This window comes from Kogia breviceps, chromosome 4 (genome assembly GCF_026419965.1).
Source record: "Kogia breviceps isolate mKogBre1 chromosome 4, mKogBre1 haplotype 1, whole genome shotgun sequence".
Classification (NCBI taxonomy): domain Eukaryota; kingdom Metazoa; phylum Chordata; class Mammalia; order Artiodactyla; family Physeteridae; genus Kogia; species Kogia breviceps.
This window is the reverse complement of record NC_081313.1, coordinates 79,820,869-79,846,270: the sequence shown is the minus strand read 5'-3', so window position 1 is coordinate 79,846,270 and position 25,402 is coordinate 79,820,869. Positions and strand designations below refer to the sequence as shown.

The 25,402-nt window shown below is 39.4% G+C and overlaps 1 long non-coding RNA gene across 2 annotated transcripts; it reads right to left on the bottom strand.

Moving 5' to 3' along the window:
* Positions 1-5,863: 5,863 nt before the first annotated feature.
* LOC131756394 (uncharacterized) lies at positions 5,864-25,370 on the bottom strand. Of its 2 annotated transcripts, XR_010840196.1 has the most exons (5): positions 25,236-25,349; positions 21,125-21,256; positions 17,859-18,029; positions 12,131-12,236; positions 6,077-8,363 (listed from the first exon to the last, which is right to left on the bottom strand). It is a non-coding gene; the product is annotated as an uncharacterized lncRNA (long non-coding RNA). The 2 variants fall into 2 exon arrangements; XR_010840195.1 differs by lacking the exon at positions 21,125-21,256 and having other exon boundaries at positions 5,864-8,363; positions 25,236-25,370.
* Positions 25,371-25,402: the final 32 nt, after the last annotated feature.

Below are 25,402 nucleotides of genomic sequence, written 5' to 3'. Positions count from 1 at the left end.
TTAGCCGCAAGGGACAGCAACTATTTATTGAAGGCCTACTATGTACTAGGTTTCTGTTCAATTTGATATTCATGTACTAGAAGTCAGAATTTTCTAATTACAATATGAACATTTCATAGCTATGCCAGATAAACCAGGCAATGTTGGAATAATCATTGGTTCCTGACCAGAGATTAATTTAGCCAATGTGAAAAATAGAATAAGCTTCCGAAGTTAAAAACAATACAATGTGCAGAGTCAAGAACTGTTTCCCCTTTGCATAGCCTGGCCTGCTCGTGAGCATAGATTTAATCTCTGGTATTAGCTGGACAGATGAGGAATGGTTTGTCACCAGGTAGAACAGGAGATCATAGAATTTTAGAACTGGGTGATGCCTTAGAGATAATTTATATCCTATATCTCCACTGTACAGATCAGGAAAGCAAAGACCATAAGAGAGTTAGTGTTCAGCTCAATTCTTACCTAATGCTTTCATATTCTTACCTAATGCTTGTTCCTCTAGAATAGTTTGCAAACTATATTTCTCAGGGACCCAGGATTCTTGGTGAAACCTACAGGGCTTCTAGGATGATGGAGGCGTGGCTAAGCAGAAGAGCCTCTGCATCTCACCTCTCCCTAACTTACTCTAACAGCTTTGACTTCATAAGATTCTAAGCAAGCTTTTGTTTTAAAATAGCTTCACTGCTAAAAAAAAAAACCACACACACACATTTAAAATTTTTGGCATTTGCTAAACTACTCCACAGTGTCCAGAGGAGGTACATACCTAGTACTGCACACACAGTTTAAATATCCTGCCTAGAAAACTTCTCAACACCACCTAAACACTAAACTGGTTTCTTAGTACACAGTATATGTTTTAGGAATTGCTCTTTTTTCATGCAAGAAGATTTTTTAAAATATATTGTCCATGTTTGAAAGCCCCCTGAAGAAAGCATTTTTCATTTACTGACCTCAAGTTCAGGTTCTGAAATTACAGAGAAAAAACAAAAAACAAAAATCCCACACACAGGTAGATGACTATATTTATTAACTGAATGCAAATCTATCCACATTCAAAAATGTATTTATGACTATAGCTTCTGTAATATTAATCTGAATTGAAAATAGAATAGCATCTTCCCTAGAGTACTTCATTTTTAAAAACAAAGTATTTATAAAGTGTTTGAAGTCAAATTATGCCTAAAGAAGTAACAAAGATGCTTTGCTAAAAAGTCTATTCAAATACATATTCTAGTACTAGCATAGTTCTACTACTAGGATAGCAAGAATTTTTTTATTTCCTAAGGCAACTGGCCTTCAAGGAGTATGAAAGGCTGACTTGGCACCTGGAGTACCCAACATGTGTACTAAGTGTCACCAAAATGTGTTGGAGTAAAAAGAGTGGGGTGTAGACACTCAATAGATCAAAGCTCTTTGAAAGTCATCTCAATAAATTTACTTCTGTAGAAACTTTAATGCTTTCTTGTGTCACTCACTATATTCTAGGGCTGCCATTACAAAGTGCCACAGACTGGGTGGCTTAGACAAAAGAAATTTATTTTCTCAGAATCCTGTGATGCTAGAAGCCTGAGATCAGGGTGTCAGCAGCGTAGACTTCTGAAGCCTCTCTCCTAGGCTTGCTGATGGCCATCTTCTCCCCAAATCTTCACATGGTCTTGCCTCTGTACCTGTTTCCAAATTCCTTCTTATAAGGACACCAATTATATTGGAGTAGGGCCTACCCTAATGATCTCATTTTAACTGAATTACCTCTTTAAAGACCTTATCTCCAAATGCAGTCACATTCTGAGGTCCTGGGGGTTATGACTTCAATAAATGAATTTTGAGAAGACACAATTCAGTCCACAGTGCTCACCATGCAGCAATGCTGCTGCAGCATGCTGCTGGTAAATGTTTAATAAGGAGCTCTCCAAAAAGAAAATGCCCTGAATTTTAGCGTTTACTTATTTCTTTGGCAATAAGTCTCCTATTTCAGCCAATGTCAGGCTACCAATGTGATTCCTCTCAGTGCAGAGTTGGGAAGAGATAGGCTGCAGCACAGCATTTTATAGTATTTCTACCACAGAAATAACACAGACGTAAAAAACTTAAGAACAGAGGTCAGGAGTCAGCAAACTTTTCTGTAATATGGCCAGGTACCAAGTGTTTCCGATTTGCTCAACTCTGTGTTGTAGCAAGAAAGCAGCCATAAACAATATGTAAATAGATGGGCACGGCTATTTTCCAATGAAACTAGTTTGCAGTTGGCCTTTGCCCAGTGATAAGAAGTTGGGGATATCTAGCATTCTTGTTTCTTTAGCAGCTTGCAACCAGCCTTCATGAAGGTCCATTCTTCCGATCAAGTTCTCCTGCTCCAGTTGCTTGTAACCCCTGAACCTTCTCAGGCTAGACCAATAGGGCAGCCATGAAAGTGCACTTCGTAGATCTCCCTTCAAGATATAACTTTGCCATTCAGCTGCCATGAATGCTAGTAAGCTAAGTGCCTCCATCTGCAGCAATTTTAAGATATGCTACAGACTTCCAGTTGAGGCCATCTCTTCCCTAGCAGCCCTCAGCCAATGACTGAGCATGTGATGGTACTAGGGTCGAGCCATTTCTGCCCACTGTAGGATTTCCACGACAGGCAATATTTGCTCCAGAGCTCCACATTGTGTTGACTGAGCTTTTGTCATATCTGTAGCACAATCTGAAGATTTTTCCCATTCCTGCCTTCTCCCTTTTCTTTTTTACAGTAGACTTCTTGCACTCCTAACTTCATGTCATCTTCTGTTTCTTGGAACACCCAGAGTGACACAGTGGGTAAAAGGAACAGTCCAGGAAAGCAGGCAGTAAGATAGGGGTTGGGCTAGATCAGAACTGTCCCATTATCAATAAAACTCATTCCATATGGTGTTTGGGGCACATAGTCCCTGGCAGAATGTGGTGGCCTGATTACTAAAACTCTCACCAGTTATGACCTGGAAGATCATTCTGATTTGGAGGAATGCCCTGGCTGGGGAAAAATGCAGGCAGTTCAAAACTTTGTGTATGTGTATGAAACAATGGATACAGGCTATTATTGGCTAGCCATTATAACTTGCATTGAAGCCTACAGGAAGTTAATAAAAAACCTGAAAGCAGTTAACAAGTGAAAACTCATTGCCAGATGGCTTCTTTTGTAGCTTCCAAAGAAGGCCTTCTCTCTGGAAAAACAGAAACTTGAACATCAAACTCAGAACTTAATCGTCAAGATGCTTTAAAGGTCATTAAAGCCAAGGATAGATAACTTGTTGGAAAACTTGGCACCCTGACACACAGAATGGGGACAGCTGGGTGGATGCCCCCAAAGATTCTGGGTCCTGAGACTCCTCTGAACACTCAGAGCCTACAGAGGTCACCCACCTTCCTTATTAAACGCTAGTACTCCCCCTAAGCAGAAAAGCCACTGCAGTGAGTGCTTCTGAGCAAGACAACGGAAGCCCTCTCAAAAAAATACCCCACCTCCTCTCAGGGCTGCCACTCCAACAACTAGTGGCAAATCACAGCATAACCCACATGGGAATGTGCAAGGTCTGATCTATACCCCAAAGAAGCTGCAAGAATTAGTCAGCATATACTGGCAGGAAACGGGAATATTGGGGACTGGATTTTGAGGGTGCTTGATCAAGAGAGCTAGAAGGTGAGACTGGACAAGGGTATTGAGTTGGAGGCATTTTTGGAATATGGGATTTAATACCCTGACACTAGGGGATGGTTCCTAAGTCTGCACAAAGTAATCGTCTGTGCTGAGATGCTGAAATGCTTGAATCGCAGACAGTGGAGAGTTGGGATTAGAAAGCTCAGAGAAGTGGGCAGGCTGGACTGAATATATTATTGGAGGCCAGAAGCCCACAGGGAAGATTATGTTCCATGGGAGGGGCCAGAGGGTACACCCTTCACCAAGGTCATCAGGAGTGCCCTGCTAAGACAGATAACTATCCTCACTAAGAAACTCAAGTGACAGCTCACCTCTGAGGGTCAAGGCTCACAGTAGGAGATGCTATCATAGGCTTGATGTATTAAATTGCAATGGAAATGATGGAACCTAGAAGCATAGTAGATCCAGGAGGCAGAACTTAATGCCAAAAATCAGGACAGTCACAATTTTCATGACTAGCAAAACTGGACTGACAGTTAAGGGAGCTTGACCTGGAACTAGTTGAGATGTTTTATAGAACCCAGTGTTACAGGAGAAAAACAGATGGGCAGGCAACAAGAGTACTGCCTACCATTCATAACCAAAGAAAGCAAGAGTAGACGAGGAGACTGAGGGTAGTTACTACAATAAGAGAATGTCATGATCTCTTGCCCCGTTCCCAGATCTGAGCCAACGTTCAGACCCAGAACGTGCTGACTGTACAAGTGGCCAGAGGAAAGTACCCCAAAACACTACAGTAAGTGTATATGGTAATAATTCTTCTAGTCCTTCCCTAAAGGCATCTAGGCCATTTTCTCAGGTGACTGCATACTGAGAAACAGGGAATATCCAGACAGTTCATGGAAAATCAGACACAGGGTCTGAGTTGACACTGATACTTAAGAGATCTGGAGTATCATCATCTTGGCCTCCCCATTAAGGGTAGAAACATTCAGAGGCCAGGTAATAAATGTAGTCCTGGCTAAATTCTGGCTCACAGTGGGTACTGGGTCCATGGAAACAGCTAGTGGTCATTTCCTCAGTCCCTGAAGGTTACAATTGTGATCGACACACTTGGCAGTTGGAGTAATCCCCACACTGGGTTTTAGCTCCTGAAGTAAAAGCTATCATAGTGGGGAAGGCCAAGCAGAAGTCTGGGAAACTTATACCCAGCCCACTTCAGACAAAATAAACCAAAAGCAACATATCATATTTTAGGTGAGGATAGTGGAGATCAGTGCCACTCTAAAAATCACAAGGGTCGTCTGTGATGGTTAATTTTGTGTGTCAACTTGAGTGGGTCACAGGGTGCCAAATATTTGCTTAAACATTCTGGGTGTGTTTATGAGGGTGTTTCTGAATGAGATTAACATTTGAATTGTTTGACTGAGCAAAATGCCCTCCCCAGTGTGGGTGAGCCTTATGTAATCTGTTGAAGGCCTGAATAGAGCAAAAAGGCTGAGTAAGGGAGAATTTGCTCTCTCTGCCAGACTGTCTTTGAACTGGGACATCAGTCTTCTCCTGCCTTCAGACTCAGACTCTAACTAGAACTTACCCCATCAGCGTTCCTGGTTCTCATCTTGGGACTTGGACTGGAACTATACCATGGGCTCTCCTGGGTCTCCAGGTTGCCAACTGAAGATCTTGAGACACCTCAGTCTATACAATTGCATGAGCCAATTCCTTACAATAAATCTCTATTTATAGATATCCTATTGTTTCTTTCTCTGGAGATTCCTGACTAATATGGTCCCTATCATATCTCTATTTTTTAAAAATAAATTTATTTATTTTTGGCTACGTTGGGTCTTTGTTCCTGTGCACGGGCTTTCTCTTGCTGTGGTGAATGGGGCTACTCTTCGTTGCAGTGCGCAGGCTTCTCATTGCGTTGGCTTCACTTGTTGTGGAGCACGGGCTCTAGGCACATGGGCTTCAGTAGTTGTGGCTCGTGGGCTCTAGAGCTCAGGCTCAGTAGTTGTGGCACACAGGCTTTGTTGCTCCACGGCATGTGGGATCTTCCTGGACCAGGGCTCTCAAACCCATGTCCCCTGCGTTGGCAGGCAGATTCTTAACCACTGTGTCAGCAGGGAAGTCCCTATCATATCTGTATTTAATTCACCTGTCTGTCTCCAACGAAAACTGGATGAATCCTGGAGAATGACCATAGACAACAGCAAGCCCAACCAAGTAGCAGCCCTAATCTTAGGCGGCAGCCTTGAATTGTCTCTTTACTCAAGCATATTAACATGGCTTCAGGTATACAGTATGTGAAAAAGCAAACTGAGCACAGAACATTCTGAATGTTTATGCTATTTTCCTGTTGTTGTTTGTTTTTACAGTTGTTTCATCCACACTTCACTTATCTGAATATTTTTAGTCACTTGCCTTTGGTTTTTAAAAAGCATTCCACAAAAATTTCATGGAAAGAACCATTTGCCTTCTTAGTTCATCAGTTTACATAATTTTTTTCAATTACATAATTGCAATAACAAGTACAAGTAGCAACAATAGGCTTAAGAACAAAAACATAATCTCTTAAAATACACAATTCAACTTATAGGAGCAGAAATGTATGTGGTACTAGAGTAGTTTACCACCTGTAAGCATTTAGAAATTCAGCATTCCAGTGACAGCAGTGTGTTTTACAGATGGAAAGGAGAGGATCTGTTATTCATTCCAAGGAGTTAGAGTAGATTTAAAGATTAAGTGGAGCTCAGTTATGAGTGTGTTTACATTCAGAAAGGACATGATTCTCATCTCTTTCTCTCTCCCCCCATGTGTGTGGGAGGAGCGTGGAGAATAGTGGTAGGGGAATGTACTTTTGCTCTTTTCCAATGCTAAAAAGATCTGATCTTATCATTTGCCTGCTCCCAAACCACCATCAGTCCCCAATGCCTTCAAGAAAAATAAACTCCTTAAAAGTAGTGTATCAGGCCAATCACCGGCTTAGACTCCCTATCATTTCAGTCATATTTCTACCTCATGTCATTCCCCCCCCCCCCAACCTCCCTGTCATGCCAAACCAGAAAAGATCATGCTTTTTCACTTACTCATGACTTTGCTGCTCAGTCTAGAATGACTTTTTTCCTTTTTTGAGGGTGACTACATAATTTACTGTCCAAACTGGTACACATTTGAGAGTGAAAGGGGACATTAATCAGATGGGACAATGAGAAAACAGGTATGAACTGGGGTAGCCCTATGCAGACAGGTCTGTGGTTCCCCTACTCTTTATGGGCTCACCAATTGCTTCATTAATGTGATCTCAGTGCCTAACACTCAGCTTGTGCTCCAAAAAGCTTAGTTGAAATCGATTATATATTCTATGACCTTCTCCTATTGTTGTTTTTATTTCCCTCTCCAACTTTGTTCACCACTAATACATACAGAAACTTTGTATGAATGACAAAATGTGCCCTTTCTTCCTGGAAGCAAAATCCAGACTACACAGTGTGTGGACACAGGCTGGATTTGTGGACACTTCTGTGTGTACTGAAAAAAATGACTCAATGTGTCTCCAACTATTTAGACTGTATAAAAATTAAGTGGTTGTGGAAGATACTGAAACACTCCACTAAAATATATGTCAGATGACATTTGAAATCTGGATGAGAATAGACACAAAGTGAATTTGTAGTAGGAGGAGGAAAGTATCAAACATTATCTGAAATTTTATGTAGAGCGAACACGAGGGCACCTGTGCACATCTACTGGGGATTAATAGAAAAAGTATTTTACAAGAGGAACATGGGCCATAATATTATGTAGGGAAAGTGTATTATCAATATCACTCTAAGAAAAAGAAAAGCTGATATTCTTACCAATCAGAAACAGGCTATGATAACCATATATATAAAATGTCCATTTCATTTTAAGAAATCCATCTTAATAAGGAAGCAGTCAGTACTTTTTCGGTTGTTCGACACTTTCACAGCATAGTGCATACATTTAAAGATATTGGCCATTAGGCACTTAAACAGAGACATCTTCAAACGTCTTATCCTTTTTACATCTAGACACCAAATATTTTAATCTTTAAACTGCATTATTAAAATAGTAATTAAAGGGAATTCTCTGGTGGTCCAGTGGTTAGGACTCCACGCTTTCACTGCCGAGGGCCTGGGTTCAATCCCTAGTTCCCTGACTAGATGCCACAAGCCACACGGCAGGACCAAAAAAAAAGTAATTAAAGAAATAATTTTTAAAATAGACTCAATTTAAAATTCTAAACTTCATTAGGTTCTTTTTGAAAAATCTAAATAATTAAGGTACATGTTTAAGAAATCAAAGTTTTGTAAGGCGAACAATGAAAAAGAATAACCTGGGGCTCATCTCCCTTCCCTCCATCTCTCGACCCTGTTTCCAAGAAGAAAACACTTCAACTATTTAAAGCTATTTCTTCTGTTAGCAAGCTCCACTTTTCTAAATAATGCATATTAACATATATACATATAACTTACATATTTAAATATCTCTTGACTTGTTAAGAAAGAGTTGGATTTTGTCAGTTAGGATACCTCAATTTCTAGTAATCCCAATCCCACCTGGTTTAAGAAATTAAGAAATGCACTGATTTCCACAATTAGAAGCCCAGAGTTTGCAATGAACCTGAGTCCGCTTCATTCAGTGGCTCTAGCTCCAGTTCTCTGTCATTTCCTCAGTTCTATTCTCCTCTGGGTGACGTCCCATCCTTAGACTGCTTCTCCTGTGGGGGCAAAGACCTATAACAGCTCCTGGTTTCACACTGACACACCCAAAATCCAGTGGAAGAAAGAGGGCCATTCTCTGATCTTTCACACTGCAATAAGGAAATCTCTTTTTTTCTGAATTCCTAGACAGCTTTATACTACAAAATGGGTCACAGCTCATTCCTGAATCATCCCCTATGGCCTAAGGAATGTCATGAATTTTTTGGCTTACACCTGGTTCACCTATAAATTTATTAGAGTGGCACGGGGTATTAGATTACATGAGTCATTTAGGATTAATCAGGCCCACTTCTAAAGCTGAAGTACATGGCCACTATGCAGGGGGGAAAGGTGGAAGGGATGTTGAATGGCAATGCTGACTTCCACTGTGGGCATCTAGCACTCACACACCCCTCCCACCCCAACCACACAGAGAATTACATCATCATATTTATCTAAAACAGTAACAGTGTTAACTTTATGATGACCATGGAAAAGATGGCCATAGGGTACTAGGATTTTATTTCCTTTCTGTAGAACTTTTACACTTTACCTATAACTTTTTAATTGCTTTAAAAAAAATCCTACAAAATTTACTTTCCACATATCCTTTACTTTTCCAAATGTTTCACTGTAGCAGTCTATCAAGGCACTTACCTTCTTGGTAAGAAGGGGAAAAAGCAATGGGCAAGTAAGACAAGTAAAATGAAGTCATCGTAAATCATGATCATTACTATGAAGAAAAAAAGTAACTAGAAAAGTCACGGAGGAAGCCCCCTTTAGAGTATGTTGTTTAGAAGACCTCTGTAAGGAAGTGACATCTGGCCTGAGACCCAAACGATAACGAATAGCCTGCATGACAAGAGCTGAAAGAAGCATTCCACGCCTAGAAACAACCAAAGCGAAAGACAGTGAGTGGAAAACAATTTGGCAGGCATGAGGATAGAAAGGAGGCCAAGTAGCTGGAACATAATGAGTAGGGGGGAGAATCATGGGGGTAAGACTTTGGAGAGCTAGACTGAAGTGAGATCATGCAGGCTCTTGGAAGACCATGGAAAGGAGTTTGGCTTTTTCTGAAAGGGTGTTAAACAGTAGAGTGATATGATTTGCTTTATGTTTTTAAAACACCCCTCTGGTTTCTATATTGAGAGTGGATGGAAGGTAGGGGGCAGGGTAAGGCAGAAATGGAAGTATGAAAAACAAGCAGGGTACTACTGCCACTCTCTTCCTCATAGCAATTCTACTGGACTGTACTTTTTGTCCTATAAATGCAGTTTTTAAAAAAGAGGGTTTTTTTTTAACGTCTTTATTGGAGTATAATTGCTTTACAATGGTGTGTTAGTTTCTGCTTTATAACAAAGTGAATCAGCTATACATATACATACATCCCCATATCTCCTCCCTCTTGCATCTCTCTCCCACCCTCCCTATCCCACCCCTCTAGGTGGTCACAAAGCACCGAGCTGATCTCCCTGTGCTATGTGGCTGCTTCCCACTAGCTAGCTATTTTACGTTTGGTAGTGTATATAAGTCCATGCCACTCTCTCACTTCGTCTCAGCTTACCCTTCCCCCCCTCCCCCCGTGTCCTCAAGTCCATTCTCTACGTCTGCATCTTTATTCCCGTCCTGCCCCTAGGTTCTTCAGAACTTTTTTTTTTTAGATTCCATATATATGTGTTAGCATATTTATTTTTCTCTTTCTGACTTACTTCACTCTGTATGACAGTCTCTAGGTTCATCCACCTCACTACAAATAACTCAATTTCGTTTCTTTTTAAGGCTAATATTCCATTCCATTGTATATATCTTTATCCATTCATTTGTCGATGGACACTTAAGTTGCTTCCATGTCCTGGCTATTGTAGTAAATAGAGCTGCAATGAACTTTGTGGTACATGACTCTTTTTGAATTATGGTCTTGAGCAGTTCTGAAAATGTCTAGTCAGCTTTATTTAATAATGTATTGTCACTTTAAATTAAATGTTAATTTTAACTATGAAGACCCATGGGACATCAAACTTAAACAAGGTACTCACACTTATTTTTCCTTCCATTCAAATATGTCTATTTGTCTTGGCTAATTATTTCAGATGAATCATGTAGGCTCACTTCCTCTGAAAGTTTTGCTAGTGATACATATGAATTGATAGTTTCATGTAATTTTTACCTACATTTCTCTAATTAAAGTGATAGTAACTGAACAGAGAAAAAAATAGGTGATCCATAGTTACAAATAATACTAAGAAACCAAAGAATCAAATTGATTTCTATTTTTTTAAAAAATAAAGCATTTGACAAAGGATTAATCTCCAAAATTTATAAGCAACTCATGCAGCTCAATAACCAAAAACAAACAACCCAATCCAAAAATGGGCAGAAGACCTAAATAGACATTTCTCCAAAGAAGATATACAGATTGCTAACAAATACATGAAAGAATGCTCAACATCATTAATAATTAGAGAAATGCAAATCAAAACTACAATGAGATATCATCTAACACCGGTCAGAATGGCCATCATCAAAAAATCTAGAAACAATAAATGCTGGAGAGGGTGTGGAGCACTGCTGGTGGGAATGTAAATTGATACAGTCACTATGGAAAACAGTATGGAGGTTCCTTAAAAAACTACAAATAGAACTACCATACGACCCAGCAATCCCACTACTGGGCATACACCCTGAGAAAACTATAATTCAAAAAAAGTCATGTACCAAAATGTTCATTGCAGCTCTATTTACAATAGCCAGGACATGGAAGCAACCTAAGTGTCCATCGACAGATGAATGGATAAAGAAGATGTGGCACATATATACAATGGAATATTACTCAGTCATAAAAAGAAATGAAACTGAGTTATCTGTAGTGAGGTGGATGGACCTGGAGTCTGTCATACAGAGTGAAGTAAGTCAGAAGGAGAAAAACAAATACCATATGCTAACACATATATATGGAATCTAAGAAAAAAAAATGTCATGAAGAGACTAGGGGCAGGATGGGAATAAAACACAGACCTACTAGAGCATGGACTTGAGGATATGGGGAGGGGGAAGGGTAAGCTGTGATGAAGTGAGAGCGTGGCATGGACATATATACACTGCCAAACGTAGGGTGGATAGCTAGTGGGAAGCAGCCGCATGGCACAGGGAGATCAGCTAGGTGGTTTGTGACCACATAGAGGGGTGGGATAGGGAGGGTGGGAGGGAGGGAGATGCAAGAGGGAAGAGATATGGGAACATATGTATATGTATAACTGATTCACTTTGTTGTAAAGCAGAAACACACCATTATAAAGCAATTATACTCCAATAAAGATGTTTAAAAAAATAAAGCATTTATGCTTTATTATAACTGTTATACCTAGTCTCCAAATACTTCATATATCAGGTTGAAAAATTAAAATCTATGGATAATTTAAAATATGAAGAGAGAAGCTTCTAGCTAAATAAGCATTCTTCCTTAAAGTCTTAACACAAAAATTAGCATAAATGCAAACAATTTTAAAAAATTAGTATGTGAGTGCTCATGTTACTGAAATCACATTAGATTCCTTGCTGTTCCATAAACATAATAAGCCCACTCTAGTCTATGGCTTTCTCTCACTCTTCTACATGGTGGAATGCCCCTGCCCTTGCCCCTGCCCCTGCAATATATCTGTCAGTCTCTCTTTACTTTATTCAAGTGTTGGCTCACATATCTATTACCTTTTCAGGGAAGCTCTCTGTGATATCTCCCCACACCACACACACACACACACACGATTTTTTTCTTCATAGCACTTACCACTATAGGTATAACATGTTTATTTTCTGGCTCCCCTCACAGGAATATAAGCCTCAAACAATGCAGGGACTATCTTTGGTTGTTGTTGATTGCTGTATCTCAAACACTTAAAACAAAAAGCACAATACACAGATGTTCAACACATAGTTGTTGAATAATAGTGTATCCTTTTCAAATTAAGACCTATATTCTTAACATTAACTGAGTCTAGGCTGTCTTAAACTCATGATTCAACTATATCCTTTCCAAGTGAAGACTTTCTTTGCTCCTGTATTATGAATCTCAGGGTTAGGATCTGGGGCCACTATTCTTTCTCCAAGAATATATGCTCCCTTGAAGCTAATGTTATCAGCTCTACCATTGATCAGTCCTCTGTAGCTGTCCATTCTAGTTACTCTCTTATTTATCATCAACTTTAGTTCCTGGTTTACTATCATATTTTCCCTTTCCAAGACTACAGTCATTCCCAGTGACTTTCAAATATATATGCAGATGGCCCATCCAACAGCACAGTCTCTTTTCTTTTTAAAAAAATTTATTTATTATTTTTGGCTGCACTGGGTCTTTGTTGCTACATGCGGGCTTTCTCTAGTTGTGAGCAGGCTTCTCATTGAGGTGGCTTCTCTTGTTGCGGAGCACGGGCTCTAGGCACACGGGCTTCAGTAGTTGTGGCTCGTGGGCTTCAGCAGTTGTGGGCACGGGCTTAGTTGCTCCACGGCATGTGGGATCTTCCCGGACCAGGGCTTGAACCTGTGTCCCCTGCATTGGCAGGCGGATTCTTAACCACTGCACCACCAGGGAAGCCCTCAATTCTTTCCTGTTAAACTGTTTTTGTTTTTGTTTTTTTGGTTTGGCTGTTTATCCCTTGCACTTCTTTTTGGTTCTTAGGTTTTCCATCTCTCTGCTTACATTACCCATGTGTTCTTCCATGATGTCTACTTTATCCCTAGAACCTTTAGGATACTACTAATAATTGTTTTAAATTCCCAGTCTGATAATTCCAATAATCTTGCAATGTCTGGGTCTGATGCTTTCTCTTTCTCTTCAAATTATGTTTTTTGCCTCTTGATATAACTGATAATTTTTTTATTGATAGTTAGATATGTTGTATCGGGTAAAAGAAACTGCTGGAAATGGTCTTCAGCAATGTGGCAGTGATGTGTGGGGGCAGAGGAAGCATTCTCTAGTCCTATGATTATGTCTCAGTCTTTTAGTGAGCCTATGCCTATGGACTGTGTACTTCACAAGTGTTCCTCAGTTTTCTTTCTGCCCTCCTAAGTGGGACAGGATGGCTAAAGTGGGCTGGAGTTGGGTATTTCCCTTCCCCTAGGTTAGTTAGGCTCTGATAATATCCCAGCAGATTGGGCTCTGGTTAACTATTTTCCCCCCGAGAGCAGGCTTTCTTTAGAACAGAGTGCTCTTAGATATTTCAAAATGGGTCCTTTTCCCTTCCTCCTGATGGAAGCCCAAGAACATTTTTTGTCAGATATTTACTGTGGGAACCTAGTCGAGCTCCTGGAGGTAAACCTTACGATTTTGTCCTCCTTACCCGCCCATGGCTGAGTCCCCTGAAGTTTTTAACTCTTAGAGTTGTCTGCACTGGGCTTCCAGCAATTCATATAGTTCAGATTTTCTTACCCTAGACTGGTTCCCACAGTGGTTTATGCTCACCTCTGCTTAGGTAAACTGTGACTCCCAATATTTTCCTGTCTCTCCAGTCTTGAGGATAGAGGTTTGTCCTGTGTTCTCCCCCCTCTTGCGGATCCAAAGAGTTGTTGACTTTTCACTCAGTTAGGATGGAGTGGGAACTTGTAAGCTCCTTACACGCAGAACCAGAAAAAACTTAATTCTCTAACTTCATCACCTCCGAAGACTATTACACAACCTAAACTCATATCTTAGACTAACCCCAGACCACGTAAGCCCTAATAACTGCACTACTTGTGAAACGTCAATTCTGGGCATCTTATTCAGTCCACCATCTCACTTTAGGTTGGCAATAAGTGTTTGGCCTCTTAGAGATGTCCAGTCCATTGACTCCCACCCTCACCCCACTACTTTTTAATGATCTGTATTTACTCCAATGTTTACCCAGCTTGAATTTCATGGTTCATCATTATATTCCTTTTTAAGCACAATCAACTGCCTTGGCTCCCATCTCTCTCTGTTGAACTCACTTAACAAAATCCTAGACCTGCTTGAACTCAGTTTGGTTCCTTGTGCAGAGAACGAAGCAACTTAATAAAGAAATAATACAATTAGCTGACTGATTTTTTTTGAAATTCTGACCACAGACTGCAAATGAACACTCAAGACAACCTGGCAGTCCTACTATGCTTCCCTAGGAAGTTCATGTTCACGTTCTCTGAGGTAAAAATGTCATATTTTTTTCCTGTTATGTCAAACTCCTTCACTCTACCCATTTTCAGCTGGTGATCCTACTCCATAATTCACTGTGAATACAGAAACCATCAGAGAGAATTTACTTCATTTTCATTCCAACAAATATTCACACCTCTCTGCATCTGTACTCACCTTCTCAGCCTCTTTTCTGTAAAAAATTGAAAGTGTCATTTTTCCTATCATGGTCAATTCTAACTCTTAACACGTATAGTTTCTTTTCTTCTCAGTATTTTGCTTCTTCAGTTATTCCATTTGTCTACTGCACTTCATCAAATTTTCATTCTCTGCTTATTATTCATGCAACATACATTAGTTATTATTCATGCTACATGTTATTATTCTGCCCCCATACATTAGTATTTCCTACTTAAAAAAAAAATCCTCTGACTTCCTCCATCACTACACCTCTCTGAACTTTTCACAGCAAAGGTTACACATAAACACATTTACACACATATATACAATTTTTTTAAGAAAATGATATTGAATATTTATAACAAAAAAATAGCATTCTCTCCCCCACCCCTCTCCACTCCCACCTATCTTCAGGATTTCTAGCTCTTGATTATGTCTCCACATTTCCAAATGTTTGTGTTGCTTTTTATCATTTAACATATTTAGATACTAATGAATGGCAAATGAGGACCTCAACTCAAATGTTACTTTAACATCCCCAATTTATCTTGATTCCATCTCGTCTACATCTCTAAAGCTACTCCTTTAATCCTAACAGGCCATTTATACACTAAAGTAGGTCCCTAAGTGGAGAGCTAGAGAGTGGAGAGCCACTCTTGCTACTACTACTATCCATTTTCTACACAGCAGCTAGAACAATCTTATGGAAGGCAAATCAGATTACACAATTCTCTGGTGTAAAAACTTCCAATGGCATCCTGCTGTGTTTGGAATTAAACCCCAAATGCTTTCCATAGCCCTCAAGGCTCTAGATCAAAGGAGGTTCCTTGGCCATCTCTTCAATCTCATGTCAACCCAGCTTCCCCCTTGCTATGCTTCAGCTATATTTGTTGCCTTCAGTTCTTCACACGTAACAAACCCTTTCTTACCTTAGGGTCTTTGCACTTGTTCTCCTTCCTACTCTTCTTGTGGTTCTTGCCACAGTAGGCTCTACCTCACACTTCCAGTTATAGCTCAGAGGCCTCCTCTGACCACCCCACTGCTCTTCCCATCTGAGTATGTCTCTCTTTACTCTGACATTACACTATCTATCTCTCCTTTATAGAGCCCATCCCAGCTTGTAAGCTTATTTCCTCATTCATCTCTCTCTCTTCTCCTCCTTCCCCAAACTAGAATGTCAATTCCAAGTAAGAAAACGCCTTGTCCATCTTAACACTATTTTGAATGTAACTAGCCCTAGGATAGGTATATAAAGGCCATAAAAGAAACACTTGGATTAATTCTGCAATCTGTGGACTAAATATAAATTTAACCAGCTCGCTAAAGTATATATTGTACCCAGCAGGAGTGGGATAGTAAATAATGGCCCTTGAAATCTCATAAGGCATGAGTTAAGTGACCAACTTCCCAGTGAGTTATCAGAAAATCTGTCTATATCCAGTTTGGATTCTCTTGTACAGAGTCCTCCAGGGCCACTCTTGACAAGGGACACTAAGGTTCTTCATTTCGGGAAAGGATATACACTTCTAGCTGGTGCATTCTTTTGTACTGGAAAACAGGAGGTGCTTGAGGGGTTGAGATAGTCTGTGGTCTGAGTCTACGTTGGGATTTTATGGGAGGCAACTGCTCTACCGTGGAGGAGAGCCTACTAATTTTCTTTTAGGCAGATTCCTTTTCTATTTAGCTAACGCTGAAGACTTTAGTGGGTCTGGTTTCTCCTTAAGTTGTCAATCTGGACTTGTTTCTGAGCAACAGTTGAGACTCTGTCCATCCCCGTTGTTCTCTGCTTTAGCCTCAAAGCAAACAAGAGAAAAAGTAGGCAAGGCAGTTTGCAGTTTGCCATTTAGTAATATTCCCAGACACATACTGCATTCCAATCCTAGTGGCTATTGATTGACAATGTGAAGGATCATCACACTTTTGGGAAGCATTAGAGGGGATGGGAAGTGGAAAATGTTTTGGAAGAAGCTGAGGAATTAAGAGTCCTTAATACAATTTGTTCTTACTTGAGAGTCCTATTCCTATTACTAAAATTTCACTTTTTGGTATTCAATGTCAAAACTTTAGAATTAGAAACAGGTGGCAAAAAAAATATTATGTTGCCATTCAATGAGCCCCTTGAGTAATCTCTTGATCTAGTTGTATATTCTCAGCCCAAAGGCAAATTGGCTTCCAATAATTGCTAAATCAAATTTGCTAAATCTGGCACAACCCATTCCAATCTACTTTCACCTAGGAACTCTGTTTAGAATTCCTCTTTTCCAACATACTTTTCATAACTCCACACATAGAAACCAATGCACTCAATATTTTTTATATTTGGCTACCAAGATCTCTAGGCCCTACCTCAGTGACTACATTAGTCTGAGTTCTGAGACAATATTGGAGAAAGCCTGGGTAAAAGATTCACTATTGCACAACAGAAGCTAACAGGTTCCCATCTTAAGGTAGGAAAGTCTTTATTGCCAGCAGCCCCACCTCGATTCAGTCAGTTTTAGTTTCTCTGAGCTTTGTTATTTGCATTCCCATTCACAGTCAGACTAGAGCAGGACACTTTCAGTTGCAATTGGCTGATCCACTTAGGCAAAGACATGAAATTTTATTATAAGGATAAATTATGATAAATAATTCAAAGATAGGGAGCAGACTGCCCTTCTCAAGGGACTGAACTCAGGAACTGGAAAGCTATCAGGAACCAAGGCAGCTATTATACACGTGTCTGATATATCAGCACTTCATGAAAACACAGACTGGATTCAAACTAACCAGGTTTTATTTTAGCTTCCAAAAAGAAAAAGAGAGAGAAAGAAAAAAAAAAATTTAGCTTCAGCGCTTCAGCACTTATTTTTAGTCAAGCTTCTCAGTTTACTTACCTGTAGAGATAACAGTACCAACCTCACAGAGTTATAACATTTATAACACTGAGTGATACAGTAAGTAATCTGAGATTATTCTTGTTTTTGCAACACAACTCTGACTCCCCATGTGCTGCTTCCAAACAAAGTACCCTGGCCTAACTTTATGTTTCTCAGGAAAAGATCAGCTGTCTGATAAACTTTCCAATTTTAAATTCTCAGAACAATCTGATTGGTCCAGATAGGGTTCAGTTGTTTACCCTGGCTAAAGCTAGGATAGTGTTCCTATGAAACCTTTCGCAAACCTAAATGAGGTAAAACAAAGAAGCAATTACCTTAGGACACATCTTGCTAATGGATGCACAAAATAAATGGAGATAAAGCACTGATGCTCACAGACACAGTTCAAAGCATGATGGCTTGATGCTGAGAGGCTGAGTGTAGTACCCCAGGGAAGGAGCTTGGAAGTGCCACTCTTGCTGCTCAGGGTGCACGCCACCGGCTCACTGCAAAACAAATGCTGAATGCTATTTTCGCTTTTCGTCTTATTTTGTAAAAGCAAAAATCCTCTTCGGATTTCTTTTCAGTGAAAACAGGTACTAAGGTATGTTTTTCATAAAAGTGAAGTGGCATAAAATGAACTTTTGAAAAGGGGATACCTATATATAAACAGCTGCTGGGGCCCACCCTAAATGTCTCTGGATATTCCTCAGTGGTGGGGGATCATGAATCAAGGCTGAATTTTTTAATCACAAACATAAGGTCCCAATTTAAGGACTTGCCCAAAGTCATATGGTAATAATGGATGAAGGTGTGGTTCAAAACTAGGTGTGACTCCAAATCCAAAATTTACTTTCACTATACAATGCACTAGAGTTGTTTTTATCTGTTGAGAACATGTTAGGTAGCCAACCCTTTATTTAACCAAGTACTTAAGATACAAGATTTCAAGTAGTTCAAAATTAGGTTTCCTGATTTTTAACTTTTAAAAATTGGGGTATGGCATATGTAAAGTTCACAAAATTTAAATGTTCAGCTTGATGAACTTTTTCACATGTATGCATTCATAACAACCAAAGAGATCAAGATCCAAAACATTTCCATCATTTCATAAGGCTCCCTTGTGCCCCTTCTAAGTCAATACCCATGCCCAGAGAGGTAACTACTACCTTGACTTCTATCATCATGAATTAGTTTTTTTCTTGAATTTCATATAAATGGAATAACATTGGGTTGGCCAAAAAGTTTGTTCGAGTTTTTCCATCACATCTTATGGAAAAACCCAAATTTGGCCTACCCAATACAATATGAATTGGTTTTCAACAAATACCTATGAGATCCATCCATATTATTGTGTGTAGCAGTTTATTCATTTTTATTGCTGGGTAATATTCCATTGTAAGAATATATTTCACTTTGTTCCTATTTGAGGCCATAATGAATGAAACTACTATGGATATTTGTATACAAGACTTTTAGAAGACACCTGCACTCATTTTCTTGGATATACACTCAGGAGAGAAACTGCTGAATTACAGGCCTAAATTCAGCTGTAATGCATACTGTCTATCAATTTCCCAAAGTGACTGCAATCAATGTATAACCCCCCCCCCCCCCCCCCCCCGCCAGCAATGTTTCAGCTGCACTATATTTTTTAAACTAGGAAAATAATGTAATCAGTCTATTGTGCTAGTCACACTTTGTAGTTCTACAAATTTATTTGAGGTTCTTTTGTTGCTGGTAATAAGCAAGGCTAAGTTGTTAGGTGGAGCTAAGTTGTTAGGTAGATCCTCATTCATCAGCACTCTTACTAAACTGTAAGCCCCACCCATTAAGACTTTACTAAAAAATAGTACTTAGCTTGCCATCCTATTTTATAGCAGAGTTTCTCAACAATGACATTTTTGTCATTTTGGGCCAGATAATTCTTTGATGTGGGGGGTTGTCCAGTGCATTGTAGTATCTTTAGCATTATCCCTGGCCTTTACCCACTGTATGTCAGCAGCTCCAACCCCCTTTCCATATTTTGTCAAATGTCCCAAGAGGCAAAATCTCCCCGTTAATAACCACCGTTTTCAAAATAAGTGACCTGGCTTCTCTCTACTTCATCTAAACTAAATGTTGAGTCAATGCAGTGTTAACATGATGATGTCCATAGTTTTTAAACGTCAGTGGCACATTAGAATAATCATTTAAAAAGCTTTTAAAGAATGCATATGCCCAGGCCCCTTCTCAGAACAATGGAATGGAATCCCTTGAAGTAGGGCTTCAGCATTTTTATCGTGAAGTTCCTCAGGTATTTCTAAATTTTGGCTCAGTTCAGAACTACTTTCTTAACAGATTACTTTTCCCATGAATATATGCTTTAAAATAGATTTCTACCAACAACTTTTCAAACATTAGTAGAGCATGAGGCATGTATTTGGAGAGTAGAAGGTTCACAGAAACTCTCAAATCACAGCAATTAAGTGGCCACCTATAGCCCATAACTATAAACAGTGGTTATCTAGTGTTCAGTTTCTGATTGAAAAAAAAAATTCTATATTTTCCCCAAATCACTTTGAAATGTTCATGTATTTTCTTTTTGAGTGATTATTATGTGGTAATCCTTCCAGCCAATTCTTGTAGCTAACTCATATATTTACTCTCTCTCTCATAATGACATTTTCCATTGTCTTTGAAACACTCTAAATCTTTCACCTAAATAAAAATCCACAAAAGCCAGCAAAAAAAAAAAAAAAATTCATGTTCCCTCCCAAGTCAAAGTCAGATCACCTAAATGAGAAATTTAGACTCAGATTCCACTTTTTCATTTATTACCTTCTACTCCAGTCTGGCTTCTAGCCCTATTATTCCAACAAAATAGTTCTTGCTAAGGTAACTGATGACCATCATGTTACTAAATCCAGTGGCTATTATTCAGGCCTTATTTCACCATAGCACTGGACACTATTCACTCCTTCCCTGAAGCACTCAGACCTATGTCCTCTATTGCACAACACCCTTCTGACATCATAACTCCTTATCCAGCTAATCTTCCTCTACCTAACCAAAAATTAATTGAAGTTCTTCACTGTACACTCCTAGGCTGTCTTCCAAGCCTATGTCACATATACTCAAGATTTTAATTTCCCCCTACACACTTAACAGTTTTTTTCAGTCTAGATCTCCCTTCTCAGGTCCAGACTTCTATCCAAAAGCTTCTTGGATGACTCAATGACATGAGAAACTCAACTAAATTCTAAACTAAATCTATAATCTTCACACCTACCCATTTCCAAACATATTACCATTCAGTTCCATTCCATTGTATGTACAGCTTCCCTCCTTCTCCTAACCCTGAATCCAACCGCATCAACAAATCCTATGGACATTTCCTTCCAAATCTACTCTACTTCCATACTACTACCCTGGTTCATTAAAGTTATTTCTAATCTTTTAGCCTCCTAATTCAAGAATTTTGTGTTGACTTTGACCCACCTTTAATCCATTTTTGGAATTTACAGTTAAAATTTTCAATTTGTAAATCTCATCATTACCACCCAATTTAAAATCTGTCAAAGGTTTCCCTTTATTCCAGGCAAAGAACCTACTTTTTTACCTGGCCTTTGGGCCCTGAATGGTCTGGCCATCATGCAGCTTCACCTTCCTCAGTTTTTGCTCCAGCAGTACTGTACTTCTTTTAGTCCCTTATAGAGTGACAATGTAATTTATCATCCAAACCAGAACACTTCTGAAAGTAAAAAAAAAGGCCTATCCTTGGCAAACTGGGATATAAGTTGATATCATCTCTCTGGCCCCCGAATTTCTGCCATGTTGTTACTGTTTACGTGTTACGAAGCTCTTCACTTCCCTTTTATCTAATCCACATTAAATTCTTAGTTCTCATGGTTTGCAAGGCAGAAATAGAGACACAGATGTAGAGAACAAACGTATGGACACCAAGGGGGGAAAGTGCTGGTGGGGGGTGCGGTGGGATGAATTGGGAGATTGGGATTGAGAACCTGCTGTATTAAAAAAAAAAATTAAAAAAAAATTCTCAGTTCTCAGATGTCACTTCTTTTAGGGAGACTTTTGGAACTAGGGTTCTGAACTATGAATTCTCATGGCACTATATGTTTCTTCATACCATTTTTCTCAGTTATGATTTCCAAGTGTGATTATTTCTTGAACTAGACTTTAACTCTTGAAAGTGTCTATGTTTGCTCTATTATAACCCTCCCTTCCCCACCCCTGTAGAATGCCTGGTATGCAACGTATTGAATAAATGTGGATATAATGCAATGGGAAACAGAGTCAGCTCAAGGAGCTCACGATGTAATATGGAAACAAATGCTTTATTACAATGTAACGATATGCTACATTTGCAGAATACAAAATTTCCTAAAAGGGAAATGAGAGAGCTGCATGACATGTCTCGTAAGGGTTTTGGCACAATTTGCCAGTGTACTCAACAGCTATTGATTTACTTACACCTAAAATAAAATGATTCATAAGACAGATGGACTATATCCATTTACAGTGATACTGATACGTTCCCAATGACCTGGAGAAATGTATGACTGGAGTGTCAAGTGTCTGGTAGGAATGATGGGATGCAATGTTGGAATCAGATTGTGAACGAAGTAATTAAATTATGCATGCAAATATATGTGGTACACTTAAACATATGTATTTGAAACAGAGGAGTAATATCACTAGATTTCAAATCTGAAGGAAGCCTATAGGGTGACCTGGAGGGAAAAGTGTAGGGAAAAGAACCTAAGTAAACAAAGTAGTGGGGATTAAGGAGAAAGGCTGAAGACAACATACATGAGGTAAAATGGACAGTAAACAAAGGATTTGGGGGAGAGGAAGGAATGATACAGCATCAAGGTACCAATCTGATATTTTGGGGTTAGCTACTTAAACAACATTTTTCCCCATCTGCACACTTAATTTTTAAGTAGAATCTTTGTATCCACTTCAATACCTATTAGATTTTATACACAGTTGCTTCTTACTATCATCTCGAAGAGCTTTACATTTGAAATTTTACTTACTGATTTAAGAATTTATCAGTAAAAAAAAAAAAAAGAATTTATCAGTAAAAATCTCCAAATACAGTGGCCATAACAAGGTGAATGAGCTGTTGGTGGTTATCAGAACAATCTAGTTTTTCCAAACACTACTTATAACCTAGAAATTGCGCATTTCAGAAAGGGAGTGTCCAGCATGTGTAATTAGGAAAAACTTTCCAAGGTGACTGACTCCTGTCCCTGCCCAACACTAGGAACCACAGCTACTCTCCTATACTTTTTAAGATCAAGAAAATAGAAAACGTACAGTAAATTTTCACTATAAGGTGACTTGGGATTTCATGGGTTCTGTTTACAGCAGACTTTGTAAATTTAAGTATCATATTTGGAGGACTCTTTCTCTGTTTTGCAAAAACCTGGGAAATGATGTCATAGATTGAGATTCTAGAGTATTTTAATACTGTCCTGATTGTTTTAGCAGCTTTTTGTATACAAATCCTCTAGGCAACAAGAACATAATTATGGAATTAAAATCCTATCTTGGCATCCAAAATGTTAACAGAAAAGCAAGAGTTGTTATTGTCTTTATGCTGCACATCTCACAATTCTGGGTAAGTGGTTTTCAATCTATTCCCACCTAAGGATACCCACTGGTAACTAGTCCTAGTAGAGCATGTCAGAATTAAGAACCTATAAAGTGCTGTCCTAGATTTTGTAAAAGTAATATTCTTTCCAAAGAATATGAAATCTCCCAAATGGAAAATCAGACAGTAATAAAGACCTCCTGGTTGATGTTAATTTTCAGGGATTTTTGCTATTCATGTGTTCAGATTATTTACTGTTTGTCTATCGTTTTTAGTAGACTTTTCAAAAAGTAGACATACAGTTTGTTTAAACAAAGTGAAACTGAGAATTTAACTATGCAGATAAAATATGGTCAAAAATATTTTTGTCTTATTTATCAATTGACTTTTAAAAAACTGAACTGGTAAGATTTTTCAATTTTCCACTTACCTTGTATTTCTCCAGTCTCAATAGTCATTCTAAAATTCTGTGAAGTCATAAAGTATATTATAATTTTACCAGAAATATAAGTCTCCAAGGTTCAATATATTATTACAAATTTGGCAAGGTTTTATTATTTTTGGCTGCAAAAAAAGGGTCTCAAAATTATACGTAGCATATCACATCCAAATAGCAACTCAGTTTAAAAAGGTGCTTTCAAAAAACATATAAAACATATAAGTGAATACACTAATCATTTTTTGGTGAGGTAACAAAATGCAATATGGTTATAATTGAAGACTTTATTATCTAAATCACACTTCTGATTACAAAATTCTTTACCTGCCATGTTTTCCTCAGGTTTTTATTTTTTACTTACCACTCTAGTAATCCAAGAAATAAATGAGTCCGAGGAACAGGAAGTTCCTATTATCAAGGCACCTTATCATAATTTTAAAGCACAGTATTAAAAATTAGCACTTAGTTTCTAAGGACTTCAGAGATGGGTATTTGTATGATCTTTTTATTCCTCACAATCCAGAATTATAGCTATTTAATAACTAGGATAAAAAAAGAGGCAGAGCATAGATCATTTTGCAAACTATGGTGGTGTTTCATTTTGTTTCTCTATTCATTGACCACAGACATATAAATTTTTTTTCGAGAGGCTGTGTCTACCTGTTTGCCTTCCCCTACTCCCCAAGGGTGAGCATACCTTTCCATATAATAGCGTATTTGGTGTTATGTTTGGAGATCTTTTTGAGGGCTCGGAACAAACTGTTTAAACAGACAGTAGACTAAAACTTGAATATTTCCCACATGTGAAAATAATTATTTTGGGAATGAAGCTACCGCATTCAAACTCATTTGACTTGGAAGGCAGTCCTTTACATTAGATCAAATAACTGAAGACTGGGATTAGAAAGTTTCATAAATTATCATTAACCTGGGCTGACTCAAGACTGATCTGTGGACGAGAAAAATAATGAAGTGTAACATAATTCTGATTTTAAAAAATGGCTTAAAGGAGAGAAGCGGAACACTCAGTGTTTCTTTGGACAGACCTAAAAGGTTGTAACTGAGGCCCGCAGTTAGTTATAAAACAAACCGTCAACTAAATTGCAGTACGTTAACCTGCGACAGTTACTAACGTCTCTCGCATTGCATTTTTTGTAGTGATTCGGCACCGCACCCTCCACCAGCCCCCCAGGGAGCAACCTGGAAACGTTCTACACGTTTTTTTCCTGAACTGGGCACGGGCGACCCACAAATGAATCAAGAAGGGTCACAGGGTGTCAATAACTCGGTCTGTGTTTTCTCTCCGCCTCCTCAGGTGCCCGGCTCACACCTCCCTTAGGAAGCCTTTGTCTCAGGTCGCCTAAGCGTAGGAGGCGGCGGGAGGTGACCACAGTGGCCCAACAGTTGGGCTCCCAGGCTGCCTGGTGTGACGCAGCAACCCCCTCCCCGCCTCTCCAGACAGGCGCTCAGACCCGGCAAGGGGCCGAGGCCAGGGCCACCGACCCCACGTTCGACCCCGCCCCCTCGGCTTATCCAACACAGCCCTTCCGCGGCTCCCCAAGCCCCATCAGTCTTCAATATCTCCCCACCACCCTGTTTCCCTAGTTCCTTCTCGGGCTCTCGGTCGTGACGTCCTTACGCAACCGTCCCGAGTGACAGTAGCGTCCATACCCGCAAGAAGCGAGCCTGCAGCTCCCACTTCCCGGAATTCAACTCCGGACCGCTAAGACAGAGAGCCCGAGCAATGCTCAACGGCCCACCTCGGTGGCCAGAGTCCGTCAGCCTCTGCGCGGCCGGCGTGCGCGTGCCCATCAGTGCGCGTGCGCGCACTCGCCCTC